Here is a 13,528-nt window from a genome sequence, read left to right as displayed (position 1 = left end):
CCGCCTTAATTGGTTCTCCTCCCTTCCAACGGTGTTGAGGCGGGTGGGAACAGCAGGGGGTGAAGGTGCTGTGTTTAAAGAGGTGGAGTTATGCAGATCTAAAACGCGTGGATTGCAGCAGCAGCAAGCCGAAAAGTGCAGGCATGTAAGGGATCTAGAGGTTGACAACATGTCTTCTTAACGGGAGTCCAGGAGCTCATCTCCACAAATGGACTTTTCAGGATCCTTGGGTGGCTCCGTAGTTTGAAACCAATTCTGGTTATCGCTTCTCGGCCTTTTGGCTAAGATCAAGTGTAGTATCTGTTCTTATCAGTTTAATATCTGATACGTCCCCTATCTGGGGACCATATATTAAATGGATTTTTAGAACAGGGAGATGGAAAAAGAGCTTGCTCTGTCCACTCCACGCATTGACCTGGTATTGCAGTATCTCCAGGACCGGTGCACCCCTTCTTTAATGCAGTTTCTAAAATCAGAAAGTATTGAATTCAATGTTTTTTGTTCATTTTGCTTGTTTGTCGGATTTTGGGATGGACTCTTTGGCTTTGCTTTTCTTCTCCTCATTGGATTTTTCATGTTCAAAGTTGCAGAAGCCAGATGACAAGCTCATTTTGGTTCAACTTCAGCAACTGTGCATTGCATTGCCATGTAATGTAACGCAATGCTATCTTTCTAGCTCTCCCTCTTTACTTCCTTTTGGATAAACAGACATATTAGGCAAGCATTTTGGAGCTTTCACCTAAATAACTACAGGTGGTGAGATAAGCTGCACAATATAATTAACCTTTCAGTATATTGTTGCACACACACCATCTATTTAGCAAATGCCCTTGTTATCAACAGCAGCCTTTTAAACTCACCTGAGCTAACAGGTATGTGCGCTGGTTACTCTGCTGCGCTTAAAATTTCTTTTTTGGTTTGCTACAATGCCTTTTCTGAAACGTTGTCTCCCTCTGCTGGAACACTGACTTCTTTCAATTAATGCCTGCAGACTATAAAAGAGAACCCAACCCAAAAAGTTTGGTTGATTAGTCTGTGGCATTCTGTTAAACTGTTGCTTATGGCGGTCTCTGTGAGCTTCTCAGCGACATTCAGCCAGCCAGGTATCCTGCCTGCAGTAGATGGAATGTGGCAATGGAACGCTGGCTGCGCGTGTCATAATAGGCTCTGAGCCTTTATATACCTGCGCACAGCAGCAGCCACCTTCAGTCTGCTGCTGGACAGCCAGCAGCAGCAGGAGAGGTAAGTAATCAGCAGCCCTCCTGCTAAGGGTAGACAGCTGCTCGTTCCACCCCACCCCCCGCCTTAATTGGTTCTCCTCCCTTCCAACGGTGTTGAGGTGGGTGGGAACAGCAGGGGGTGAGGGTGCTGTGTTTAAAGAGGTGGAGTTATGCAGATCTAAAACGCGTGGATTGCAGCAGCAGCAAGCCGAAAAGTGCAGGCATGTAAGGGATCTAGAGGTTGACAACATGTCTTCTTAACGGGAGTCCAGGAGCTCATCTCCACAAATGGACTCTTCAGGATCCTTGGGTGGCTCCGTAGTTCGAAACCAATTCTGGTTATCGCTTCTCGGCCTTTTGGCTAAGATCAAGTGCAGTGATCTAGCGGTTTCTGCCTTGGTCTTGGCTGGGAGGCGCTTGGGGTACCCGGCTCCTTGGCCTGGGGGGATCGCTACACTTATCGGTGGAGCTAAACCCCCCTGCTGCTATTAGGGAGTCGGATTAGTCCCTGGGCAATGAGAGGCGATCACCTTGTCACCACACATAGCTGTGGGGGGCAACTGTCGCCACACATAGCTGTGGTGGCAACATTTGGAGGATTAAAAGGAAAAAACGGAAGGAAAACGGATCGTTGAGATGGAGTTTTGGAAAAAAAAGAGATGCTTACGTTTTTTTGTGAAACGGGAGACGGAAGAAACTTTTTTGGAAGAAAAATGGATTCTGGAAATTTTGAGGAAATATGAAGTTTTGGAGAAGGATATCTACTGTATGCAAGAAATAAAGCAAGGTAAAGTTTGTGATGTGACTCTAGTTTCTGAGGAAAAGTGCATTCATTTTTTCAAAGGCTGGAGTGAAGAGGATTCTGGGAAAATTGGAGTAAGTGCATCATTCATGGGGAAACCGAAGAGTGTGATAATTTACATGGACAATCCGTTTGTGGAAATAGAGGAGATAATGGTTTTTTTGGAATCTAAATGTAAGATGGTAAAGTTTCAGAAATTATACAGGAACAAAGTTGGTATTTGGAACGGAAAGAGACGTTTTTTGGTGTGGACAACAGGAGAAGAAAATTTGCATAATGGGAGGATTATGGTAAACGGGAGTTCTGGGTATTGTTACATGGAAAGCAGCAAAGGAACTTTTGAAAAGAACTTTGGAGGACAAAAGGAAGATATTGGTGATAAAATGAAGAAGGAAGTTGATGCGATAATTATAGAGGAGAATAAGCAGGGAAAAGAAGTTGAAAGTTTAAAGGTGAAATTGAAGAAAAAGGTAACGGTACAGGAAAATTGTGGATCAAGGAAAGTATCTGGTGAAAAGAAAGAAGTAAAAGAGGAAAAGGGTAAAGTGTTGGAGAAGGTGGTGACTTTCAGAGATGATGAGGAAGAGTATGATTGGGAACAGATGCGGTTAGAGCATGAGGAGGAAGAAAAGAAGTTAAGGGGTTTTGTTGGGAGGAAAGTAAAAGAGAAAAAGGGGATATTTAGTTTGGGAAACCGGGTGAAGTAATGTCAGTTGTGATTTGTTTGGAAACTGTTGAAACTGCAAACGAATTGTTATGTTTAACTTTATATATATTAATTCAAATGAAAAAATATAAATATAATATCTAAACACGATGATGGAACTAAAATCTTGAGTTTGGTGATATATGATTTAAGATTATAAAACTTAATTTCTGAGTGTTTGGAAAAAAAAAAAAAAAAAAAAAAAATCTGTTCTTATCAGTTTAATATCTGATACGTCCCCTATCTGGGGACCATATATTAAATGGATTTTTAGAACAGGGAGATGGAAAAAGAGCTTGCTCTGTCCACTCCACGCATTGACCTGGTATTGCAGTATCTCCAGGACCGGTGCACCCCTTCTTTAATGCAGTTTCTAAAATCAGAAAGTATTGAATTCAATGTTTTTTGTTCATTTTGCTTGTTTGTCGAATTTTGGGATGGACTCTTTGGCTTTGCTTTTCTTCTCCTCATTGGATTTTTCATGTTCAAAGTTGCAGAAGCCAGATTACAAGCTCATTTTGGTTCAACTTCAGCAACTGTGCATTGCATTGCCATGTAATGTAACGCAATGCTATCTTTCTAGCTCTCCCTCTTTACTTCCTTTTGGATAAACAGACATATTAGGCAAGCATTTTGGAGCTTTCACCTAAATAACTACAGGTGGTGAGATAAGCTGCACAATATAATTGACCTTTCAGTATATTGTTGCACACACACCATCTATTTAGCAAATGCCCTTGTTATCAACAGCAGCCTTTTAAACTCACCTGAGCTAACAGGTATGTGCGCTGGTTACTCTGCTGCGCTTAAAATTTCTTTTTTGGTTTGCTACAATGCCTTTTCTGAAACGTTGTCTCCCTCTGCTGGAACACTGACTTCTTTCAATTAATGCATGCAGACTATAAAAGAGAACCCAACCCAAAAAGTTTGGTTGATTAGTCTGTGGCATTCTGTTAAACTGTTGCTTATGGCGGTCTCTGTGAGCTTCTCAGCGACATTCAGCCAGCCAGGTATCCTGCCTGCAGTAGATGGAATGTGGCAATGGAACGCTGGCTGCGCGTGTCATAATAGGCTCTGAGCCTTTATATACCTGCGCACAGCAGCAGCCACCTTCAGTCTGCTGCTGGACAGCCAGCAGCAGCAGGAGAGGTAAGTAATCAGCAGCCCTCCTGCTAAGGGTAGACAGCTGCTCGTTCCACTCCACCCCCCGCCTTAATTGGTTCTCCTCCCTTCCAACGGTGTTGAGGTGGGTGGGAACAGCAGGGGGTGAGGGTGCTGTGTTTAAAGAGGTGGAGTTATGCAGATCTAAAACGCGTGGATTGCAGCAGCAGCAAGCCGAAAAGTGCAGGCATGTAAGGGATCTAGAGGTTGACAACATGTCTTCTTAACGGGAGTCCAGGAGCTCATCTCCACAAATGGACTCTTCAGGATCCTTGGGTGGCTCCGTAGTTCGAAACCAATTCTGGTTATCGCTTCTCGGCCTTTTGGCTAAGATCAAGTGCAGTGATCTAGCGGTTTCTGCCTTGGTCTTGGCTGGGAGGCGCTTGGGGTACCCGGCTCCTTGGCCTGGGGGGATCGCTACACTTATCGGTGGAGCTAAACCCCCCTGCTGCTATTAGGGAGTCGGATTAGTCCCTGGGCAATGAGAGGCGATCACCTTGTCACCACACATAGCTGTGGGGGGCAACTGTCGCCACACATAGCTGTGGTGGCAACATTTGGAGGATTAAAAGGAAAAAACGGAAGGAAAACGGATCGTTGAGATGGAGTTTTGGAAAAAGAAGAGATGCTTACGTTTTTTTGTGAAACGGGAGACGGAAGAAACTTTTTTGGAAGAAAAATGGATTCTGGAAATTTTGAGGAAATATGAAGTTTTGGAGAAGGATATCTACTGTATGCAAGAAATAAAGCAAGGTAAAGTTTGTGATGTGACTCTAGTTTCTGAGGAAAAGTGCATTCATTTTTTCAAAGGCTGGAGTGAAGAGGATTCTGGGAAAATTGGAGTAAGTGCATCATTCATGGGGAAACCGAAGAGTGTGATAATTTACATGGACAATCCGTTTGTGGAAATAGAGGAGATAATGGTTTTTTTGGAATCTAAATGTAAGATGGTAAAGTTTCAGAAATTATACAGGAACAAAGTTGGTATTTGGAACGGAAAGAGACGTTTTTTGGTGTGGACAACAGGAGAAGAAAATTTGCATAATGGGAGGATTATGGTAAACGGGAGTTCTGGGTATTGTTACATGGAAAGCAGCAAAGGAACTTTTGAAAAGAACTTTGGAGGACAAAAGGAAGATATTGGTGATAAAATGAAGAAGGAAGTTGATGCGATAATTATAGAGGAGAATAAGCAGGGAAAAGAAGTTGAAAGTTTAAAGGTGAAATTGAAGAAAAAGGTAACGGTACAGGAAAATTGTGGATCAAGGAAAGTATCTGGTGAAAAGAAAGAAGTAAAAGAGGAAAAGGGTAAAGTGTTGGAGAAGGTGGTGACTTTCAGAGATGATGAGGAAGAGTATGATTGGGAACAGATGCGGTTAGAGCATGAGGAGGAAGAAAAGAAGTTAAGGGGTTTTGTTGGGAGGAAAGTAAAAGAGAAAAAGGGGATATTTAGTTTGGGAAACCGGGTGAAGTAATGTCAGTTGTGATTTGTTTGGAAACTGTTGAAACTGCAAACGAATTGTTATGTTTAACTTTATATATATTAATTCAAATGAAAAAATATAAATATAATATCTAAACACGATGATGGAACTAAAATCTTGAGTTTGGTGATATATGATTTAAGATTATAAAACTTAATTTCTGAGTGTTTGGAAAAAAAAAAAAAAAATCTGTTCTTATCAGTTTAATATCTGATACGTCCCCTATCTGGGGACCATATATTAAATGGATTTTTAGAACAGGGAGATGGAAAAAGAGCTTGCTCTGTCCACTCCACGCATTGACCTGGTATTGCAGTATCTCCAGGACCGGTGCACCCCTTCTTTAATGCAGTTTCTAAAATCAGAAAGTATTGAATTCAATGTTTTTTGTTCATTTTGCTTGTTTGTCGAATTTTGGGATGGACTCTTTGGCTTTGCTTTTCTTCTCCTCATTGGATTTTTCATGTTCAAAGTTGCAGAAGCCAGATTACAAGCTCATTTTGGTTCAACTTCAGCAACTGTGCATTGCATTGCCATGTAATGTAACGCAATGCTATCTTTCTAGCTCTCCCTCTTTACTTCCTTTTGGATAAACAGACATATTAGGCAAGCATTTTGGAGCTTTCACCTAAATAACTACAGGTGGTGAGATAAGCTGCACAATATAATTGACCTTTCAGTATATTGTTGCACACACACCATCTATTTAGCAAATGCCCTTGTTATCAACAGCAGCCTTTTAAACTCACCTGAGCTAACAGGTATGTGCGCTGGTTACTCTGCTGCGCTTAAAATTTCTTTTTTGGTTTGCTACAATGCCTTTTCTGAAACGTTGTCTCCCTCTGCTGGAACACTGACTTCTTTCAATTAATGCATGCAGACTATAAAAGAGAACCCAACCCAAAAAGTTTGGTTGATTAGTCTGTGGCATTCTGTTAAACTGTTGCTTATGGCGGTCTCTGTGAGCTTCTCAGCGACATTCAGCCAGCCAGGTATCCTGCCTGCAGTAGATGGAATGTGGCAATGGAACGCTGGCTGCGCGTGTCATAATAGGCTCTGAGCCTTTATATACCTGCGCACAGCAGCAGCCACCTTCAGTCTGCTGCTGGACAGCCAGCAGCAGCAGGAGAGGTAAGTAATCAGCAGCCCTCCTGCTAAGGGTAGACAGCTGCTCGTTCCACCCCACCCCCCGCCTTAATTGGTTCTCCTCCCTTCCAACGGTGTTGAGGCGGGTGGGAACAGCAGGGGGTGAGGGTGCTGTGTTTAAAGAGGTGGAGTTATGCAGATCTAAAACGCGTGGATTGCAGCAGCAGCAAGCCGAAAAGTGCAGGCATGTAAGGGATCTAGAGGTTGACAACATGTCTTCTTAACGGGAGTCCAGGAGCTCATCTCCACAAATGGACTCTTCAGGATCCTTGGGTGGCTCCGTAGTTCGAAACCAATTCTGGTTATCGCTTCTCGGCCTTTTGGCTAAGATCAAGTGTAGTATCTGTTCTTATCAGTTTAATATCTGATACGTCCCCTATCTGGGGACCATATATTAAATGGATTTTTAGAACAGGGAGATGGAAAAAGAGCTTGCTCTGTCCACTCCACGCATTGACCTGGTATTGCAGTATCTCCAGGACCGGTGCACCCCTTCTTTAATGCAGTTTCTAAAATCAGAAAGTATTGAATTCAATGTTTTTTGTTCATTTTGCTTGTTTGTCGGATTTTGGGATGGACTCTTTGGCTTTGCTTTTCTTCTCCTCATTGGATTTTTCATGTTCAAAGTTGCAGAAGCCAGATGACAAGCTCATTTTGGTTCAACTTCAGCAACTGTGCATTGCATTGCCATGTAATGTAACGCAATGCTATCTTTCTAGCTCTCCCTCTTTACTTCCTTTTGGATAAACAGACATATTAGGCAAGCATTTTGGAGCTTTCACCTAAATAACTACAGGTGGTGAGATAAGCTGCACAATATAATTGACTTTTCAGTATATTGTTGCACACACACCATCTATTTAGCAAATGCCCTTGTTATCAACAGCAGCCTTTTAAACTCACCTGAGCTAACAGGTATGTGAGCTGGTTACTCTGCTGCGCTTAAAATTTCTTTTTTGGTTTGCTACAATGCCTTTTGTGAAACGTTGTCTCCCTCTGCTGGAACACTGACTTCTTTCATTTAATGCCTGCAGACTATAAAAGAGAAACCAACCCAAAAAGTTTGGTTGATTAGTCTGTGGCATTCTTTTAAACTGTTGCTTATGGCGGTCTCTGTGAGCTTCTCAGTGACATTCAGCCATCCAGGTATCCCGCCTGCAGTAGATGGAATGTGGCAAAGGAACGCTGGCTGCGCGAGTCATAATAGGCTCTGAGCCTTTATATACCTGCGCACAGCAGCAGCCACCTTCAGTCTGCTGCTGGACAGCCAGCAGCAGCAGCAGGAAAGGTAAGTAATCAGCAACCCTCCTGCTAAGGGTAGACAGCTGCTCGTTCCACCCCCCCCCCACCTTAATTGGTTCTCCTCCCTTCCAACGGTGTTGAGGCGGGTGGGAACAGCCGGGGGTGAGGGTGCTGTGCTAAAAGAGGTGGAGTTATGCAGATCTAAAACGCGTGGATTGCAGCAGCAGCAAGCCGAAAAGTGCAGGCATGTGAGGGATCTAGAGGTTGACAGCATGTCTTCTTAACGGGAGTCCAGGTGGCCATCTCCACAAATGGACTTTTCAGGATCCTTGGGTGGCACCGTAGTCCGAAACCAATTCTGGTTATCGCTTCTCGGCCTTTTGGCTAAGATCAAGTGTAGTATCTGTTCTTATCAGTTTAATATCTGATACGTCCCCTATCTGGGGACCATATATTAAATGGATTTTTAGAACAGGGAGATGGAAAAAGAGCTTGCTCTGTCCACTCCACGCATTGACCTGGTATTGCAGTATCTCCAGGACCGGTGCACCCCTTCTTTAATGCAGTTTCTGAAATCAGAAAGAATTGAATTCAATGCTTTTTGTTCATTTTGCTTGTTTGTCGGATTTTGGGATGGACTCTTTGGCTTTGCTTTTCTTCTCCTCATTGGATTTTTCATGTTAAAAGTTGCAGATGCCAGATGACAAGCTCATTTTGGTTCAGCTTCAGCAACTGTGCATTGCATTGCCATGTAATGTAATGCAATGCTATCTATCTAGCTCTCCCTCTTTACTTCCTTTTGGATAAACAGACATATTAGGCAAGCATTTTGGAGCTTTCACCTAAATAACTACAGGTGGTGAGATAAGCTGCACAATATAATTGACCTTTCAGTATATTGTTGCACACACACCATCTATTTAGCAAATGCCCTTGTTATCAACAGCAGCCTTTTAAACTCACCTGAGCTAACAGGTATGTGAGCTGGTTACTCTGCTGCGCTTAAAATTTCTTTTTTGGTTTGCTACAATGCCTTTTGTGAAACGTTGTCTCCCTCTGCTGGAACACTGACTTCTTTCATTTAATGCCTGCAGACTATAAAAGAGAAACCAACCCAAAAAGTTTGGTTGATTAGTCTGTGGCATTCTTTTAAACTGTTGCTTATGGCGGTCTCTGTGAGCTTCTCAGTGACATTCAGCCATCCAGGTATCCCGCCTGCAGTAGATGGAATGTGGCAAAGGAACGCTGGCTGCGCGAGTCATAATAGGCTCTGAGCCTTTATATACCTGCGCACAGCAGCAGCCACCTTCAGTCTGCTGCTGGACAGCCAACAGCAGCAGCAGGAAAGGTAAGTAATCAGCAACCCTCCTGCTAAGGGTAGACAGCTGCTCGTTCCACCCCCCCCCCACCTTAATTGGTTCTCCTCCCTTCCAACGGTGTTGAGGCGGGTGGGAACAGCCGGGGGTGAGGGTGCTGTGCTAAAAGAGGTGGAGTTATGCAGATCTAAAACGCGTGGATTGCAGCAGCAGCAAGCCGAAAAGTGCAGGCATGTGAGGGATCTAGAGGTTGACAGCATGTCTTCTTAACGGGAGTCCAGGTGGCCATCTCCACAAATGGACTTTTCAGGATCCTTGGGTGGCACCGTAGTCCGAAACCAATTCTGGTTATCGCTTCTCGGCCTTTTGGCTAAGATCAAGTGTAGTATCTGTTCTTATCAGTTTAATATCTGATACGTCCCCTATCTGGGGACCATATATTAAATGGATTTTTAGAACAGGGAGATGGAAAAAGAGCTTGCTCTGTCCACTCCACGCATTGACCTGGTATTGCAGTATCTCCAGGACCGGTGCACCCCTTCTTTAATGCAGTTTCTGAAATCAGAAAGAATTGAATTCAATGCTTTTTGTTCATTTTGCTTGTTTGTCGGATTTTGGGATGGACTCTTTGGCTTTGCTTTTCTTCTCCTCATTGGATTTTTCATGTTAAAAGTTGCAGATGCCAGATGACAAGCTCATTTTGGTTCAACTTCAGCAACTGTGCATTGCATTGCCATGTAATGTAATGCAATGCTATCTATCTAGCTCTCCCTCTTTACTTCCTTTTGGATAAACAGACATATTAGGCAAGCATTTTGGAGCTTTCACCTAAATAACTACAGGTGGTGAGATAAGCTGCACAATATAATTGACCTTTCAGTATATTGTTGCACACACACCATCTATTTAGCAAATGCCCTTGTTATCAACAGCAGCCTTTTAAACTCACCTGAGCTAACAGGTATGTGAGCTGGTTACTCTGCTGCGCTTAAAATTTCTTTTTTGGTTTGCTACAATGCCTTTTCTGAAACGTTGTCTCCCTCTGCTGGAACACTGACTTCTTTCATTTAATGCCTGCAGACTATAAAAGAGAAACCAACCCAAAAAGTTTGGTTGATTAGTCTGTGGCATTCTTTTAAACTGTTGCTTATGGCGGTCTCTGTGAGCTTCTCAGTGACATTCAGCCATCCAGGTATCCCGCCTGCAGTAGATGGAATGTGGCAATGGAACGCTGGCTGCGCGTGTCATAATAGGCTCTGAGCCTTTATATACCTGCGCACAGCAGCAGCCACCTTCAGTCTGCTGCTGGACAGCCAGCAGCAGCAGCAGGAAAGGTAAGTAATCAGCAACCCTCCTGCTAAGGGTAGACAGCTGCTCGTTCCACCCCCCCCGCCTTAATTGGTTCTCCTCCCTTCCAACGGTGTTGAGGCGGGTGGGAACAGCCGGGGGTGAGGGTGCTGTGGTAAAAGAGGTGGAGTTATGCAGATCTAAAACGCGTGGATTGCAGCAGCAGCAAGCTGAAAAGTGCAGGCATGTGAGGGATCTAGAGGTTGACAGCATGTCTTCTTAACGGGAGTCCAGGTGGCCATCTCCACAAATGGACTTTTCAGGATCCTTGGGTGGCACCGTAGTCCGAAACCAATTCTGGTTATCGCTTCTCGGCCTTTTGGCTTAGATCTTGTATCTGGTCAGAAGGATCCTATAGTGTCTCCCCCTCGGCCTTGCAGCATCGCCACTTAGGTGGCTTAAGCTGCCTGCTGCTATTGGGGGGGGTCCAGAGGAAACGAGAGGTGATAATGGGCGTCAAGATTCGCTATGCCGGGACCGATGATATTCGGGTCAAAAATGCTTTTCGCATTGATATTGAGGAGTCGAGGAGGAATTTCTTTAACCTGCGGTTCTTGGTGGAAGTCGTCATCTTCAAGATTTTGAATGTTGGTCGTGGAGACATCATTTGCCTACAGGAGTTCTCAAAGAATGGCCGGTACGTTTTAGTCCTTGATCGTATGGCAGCTTGCCAGAATCTTTTCAAGACTCTAAAGGATCAGCAAGCCTTGGATCATCCGGCTCTTGATGGGCTTACATTCACGGTATTGTATACTAAGGGGGAAGTGCCAGTTATTGTGTTTATGCACAACCCCCTTGTGGATGTGGAGGACATTACTAGATTCCTGAACCGTCATTGCAGCTATGTGTCCTACTCACACAAGGTGAGGAATGAGGTGGGCTTGTGGACTGGCAAACACAAATTTTTTGTACGGTTCCAGGAGGACCCCCAGGGACCTGGGGGTATCCACTACCCTCCCCTCAGTTTTGCCATCGGGAGGGATAGAGGGTATATGTATTTTCCTGGTGCTCCGCGTTTTTGCAGGAAGTGTAAATCCTTTGGACACTACCAAGAGGACTGCACGGTGGAGAAGTTTTGTGGGAAATGCAATAAAGAGGGTCATCTGGCAATGGAGTGTACTAACTCCATGGTTTGTAATGCATGTGGCGAGGAGGGACACGCTTTCAAGGACTGTCCCCATCGTTCCAGGTCATATTCAGAGGCCGTGTCCCCACGTCCTACTACTGCCGCCACTATTGGTGAGGCGATCGAGGCAGTAAGGGACTTCATGGAAGAGATGGAGCAAGCACCCGATCCTGCTGGTGGAAGCGCTGTTGAGATAGAGCCTGCAGATATGTCAATTCTGCTTGATGTGAGTGGTGAGGGAGAAGTGAGCGGTTCACTCTCCACAACGCCGGTGTTGGCTTTGGAAAGCTCAGAGGCAATTCATGAAGGTGGTGGTGGCCAGGGTGACTTCACCGGGGCTGTGGTGAGGCCCCCTGATGAGGACTCTGATGTGTCTTCTGCAAAGAAGTTCCGGCCAGATTTTTCACCTGCCAGTATTGGGAGCATCAGCCCCTTAAGTGATAGGAGCTATCCCGAGAGCTACAGTGCCTCTCCTAGGAGGTCTTTTTTGGAGGAGGGGGCCAGCATTCTCTGCTTAACATCAGGAATCGAGTTTCAAGACGAGAAAGGTTGACTCTTCGGTGGGGGGTATGTTCTTTTTTACCGAATATGGTTAAAAAATGGGCTCCAACGTGGGCTGTAGTGTACTGTCAATAAATGTAAGGCTTATAAAATCTAAGCCTAGAAGATTGGCTATACTGGAAGAACTAAAAAATCTTGGAGCAAATATTTACTGTCTGCAAGAGTGCGGAATTGAAGAGTCACCTCCTGAAAAGGACTGGGTATATGGGTATAGCATTTGGTCAGGTTCAATGACAAACAAAAATGATGGTGTGGGGATTTTGTTGGGGAATAGGGATTTAAGTTTTGAAAATTATATGGTGGTGGAGCCAGGTCGTTGTATAATGGCAGTAGTTAAGGGGAGAGGGTGGAGGGTGAAAATTGTTAACGTGTATTGTCCAATTAACAAAGGGGATAGGTTAGCACTATTAGAGAAAATACGTTTATTTTTGCCTGGAAGGATTCCAATATTATTAGTTGGTGATTTCAATTGTGTTTCTGAAGGGGAAATTGATGTCACGGGTAAGGTCCTTAATCAAATTACATCTGATTTTTCTTTTTTAGATGCAGCGGAATTTTTGAGTAAGCCACCACCGGCCACATATAGAGCTGATAGGGGAGGAATAGTGTCCAGGATTGACCGCATGCTGTATACAAATAGAGGTTTGGTGTGTAAATTTTTTAAACAGCATGTTTTTTCTTTCACAGACCATGAATGTTTGTGGGGTATGTTTGAAGGTGATAAAAAAATGGTGCATGGTGTTGGGGTATGGAAGCTAAATGTTAGGTTGTTAGAGGATGTTAGGGTTATGAGAGACTTCGAAAGTAAGTATGAATGGTGGAGGTCTAGGAAAAATAATTTTGTGGATGTGACTGTATGGTGGGATTGGGTGAAAGTGGAAATTAAGATTTTTTTTAGGAGGTGGGGTTATAAAAAAGCAGCAATTGAAAGAGGCAGATTTAAAGATTTAAATATGAGGATTGAGTGGTTACATAAAATGAGTATGAAAGGAATTGATGTTAGTGATCAACTCAGAGGAGCGAGAGATGAGATGAAGCGTGTTTTGGAAAAGCGTGGGAAGGAAATTATTTTTAGGACGAGAGTTGAGCATTTGGATATGGATGAGAAGTGTACGAGGTACTTTTTTAAAAAAATGTGCAGTAAAAAAGATGAGTTGGATGAGGTTGTAAATGATAATGGTATGACTGTGGTTGGAAGGGAAGTGTTGGATGAGGTACATAGTTTCTATAGTAGTTTATTTGAGTCTAAATGGGTGGATGGGGGTTTGAAAAAGCATGTGTTAGGTATGTTGGAGAGTCAGCTTGAATCAGGGGAACGTGAGTGTTTGAGTGAAGATATTGTTTTTGATGAGGTTAAAAAGGCGGTGGATGGTGCGAAAAAGAATAAAACACCTGGGAAAGATGGGTTGCCTGTGGA

The 13,528-nt window shown here is 43.8% G+C and overlaps 6 non-coding genes across 6 annotated transcripts; all 6 read left to right on the top strand.

Annotated features, from left to right (window-relative positions):
* The first annotated feature begins 261 nt into the window (after nt 1-261).
* On the top strand, nt 262-452 carry LOC141233399 (U2 spliceosomal RNA). Its single transcript, XR_012299500.1, has one exon. It is a non-coding gene; the product is annotated as a U2 spliceosomal RNA (small nuclear RNA).
* Nucleotides 453-2,891: 2,439 nt separating this feature from the next.
* Nucleotides 2,892-3,087, top strand: LOC141233390 (U2 spliceosomal RNA). Its single transcript, XR_012299497.1, has one exon. It is a non-coding gene; the product is annotated as a U2 spliceosomal RNA (small nuclear RNA).
* A 2,439-nt stretch (nt 3,088-5,526) lies between these two features.
* LOC141233387 (U2 spliceosomal RNA) lies at nt 5,527-5,714 on the top strand. Its single transcript, XR_012299493.1, has one exon. It is a non-coding gene; the product is annotated as a U2 spliceosomal RNA (small nuclear RNA).
* Nucleotides 5,715-6,823: 1,109 nt separating this feature from the next.
* On the top strand, nt 6,824-7,014 carry LOC141233398 (U2 spliceosomal RNA). The gene has a single exon (XR_012299499.1). It is a non-coding gene; the product is annotated as a U2 spliceosomal RNA (small nuclear RNA).
* Nucleotides 7,015-8,125: 1,111 nt separating this feature from the next.
* Nucleotides 8,126-8,316, top strand: LOC141233394 (U2 spliceosomal RNA). Its single transcript, XR_012299498.1, has one exon. It is a non-coding gene; the product is annotated as a U2 spliceosomal RNA (small nuclear RNA).
* Nucleotides 8,317-9,427: 1,111 nt separating this feature from the next.
* LOC141233382 (U2 spliceosomal RNA) lies at nt 9,428-9,618 on the top strand. Its single transcript, XR_012299488.1, has one exon. It is a non-coding gene; the product is annotated as a U2 spliceosomal RNA (small nuclear RNA).
* Nucleotides 9,619-13,528: the final 3,910 nt, after the last annotated feature.

The sequence above is a fragment of the Phyllobates terribilis genome, unplaced genomic scaffold, assembly GCF_046119375.1.
Source record: "Phyllobates terribilis strain yellow unplaced genomic scaffold, ASM4611937v1 Scaffold_584__1_contigs__length_1024158, whole genome shotgun sequence".
NCBI lineage: Eukaryota > Metazoa > Chordata > Amphibia > Anura > Dendrobatidae > Phyllobates > Phyllobates terribilis.
The sequence above is the reverse complement of the archived record's forward strand: the minus strand, read 5'-3'. Positions and strand labels throughout refer to the sequence as shown.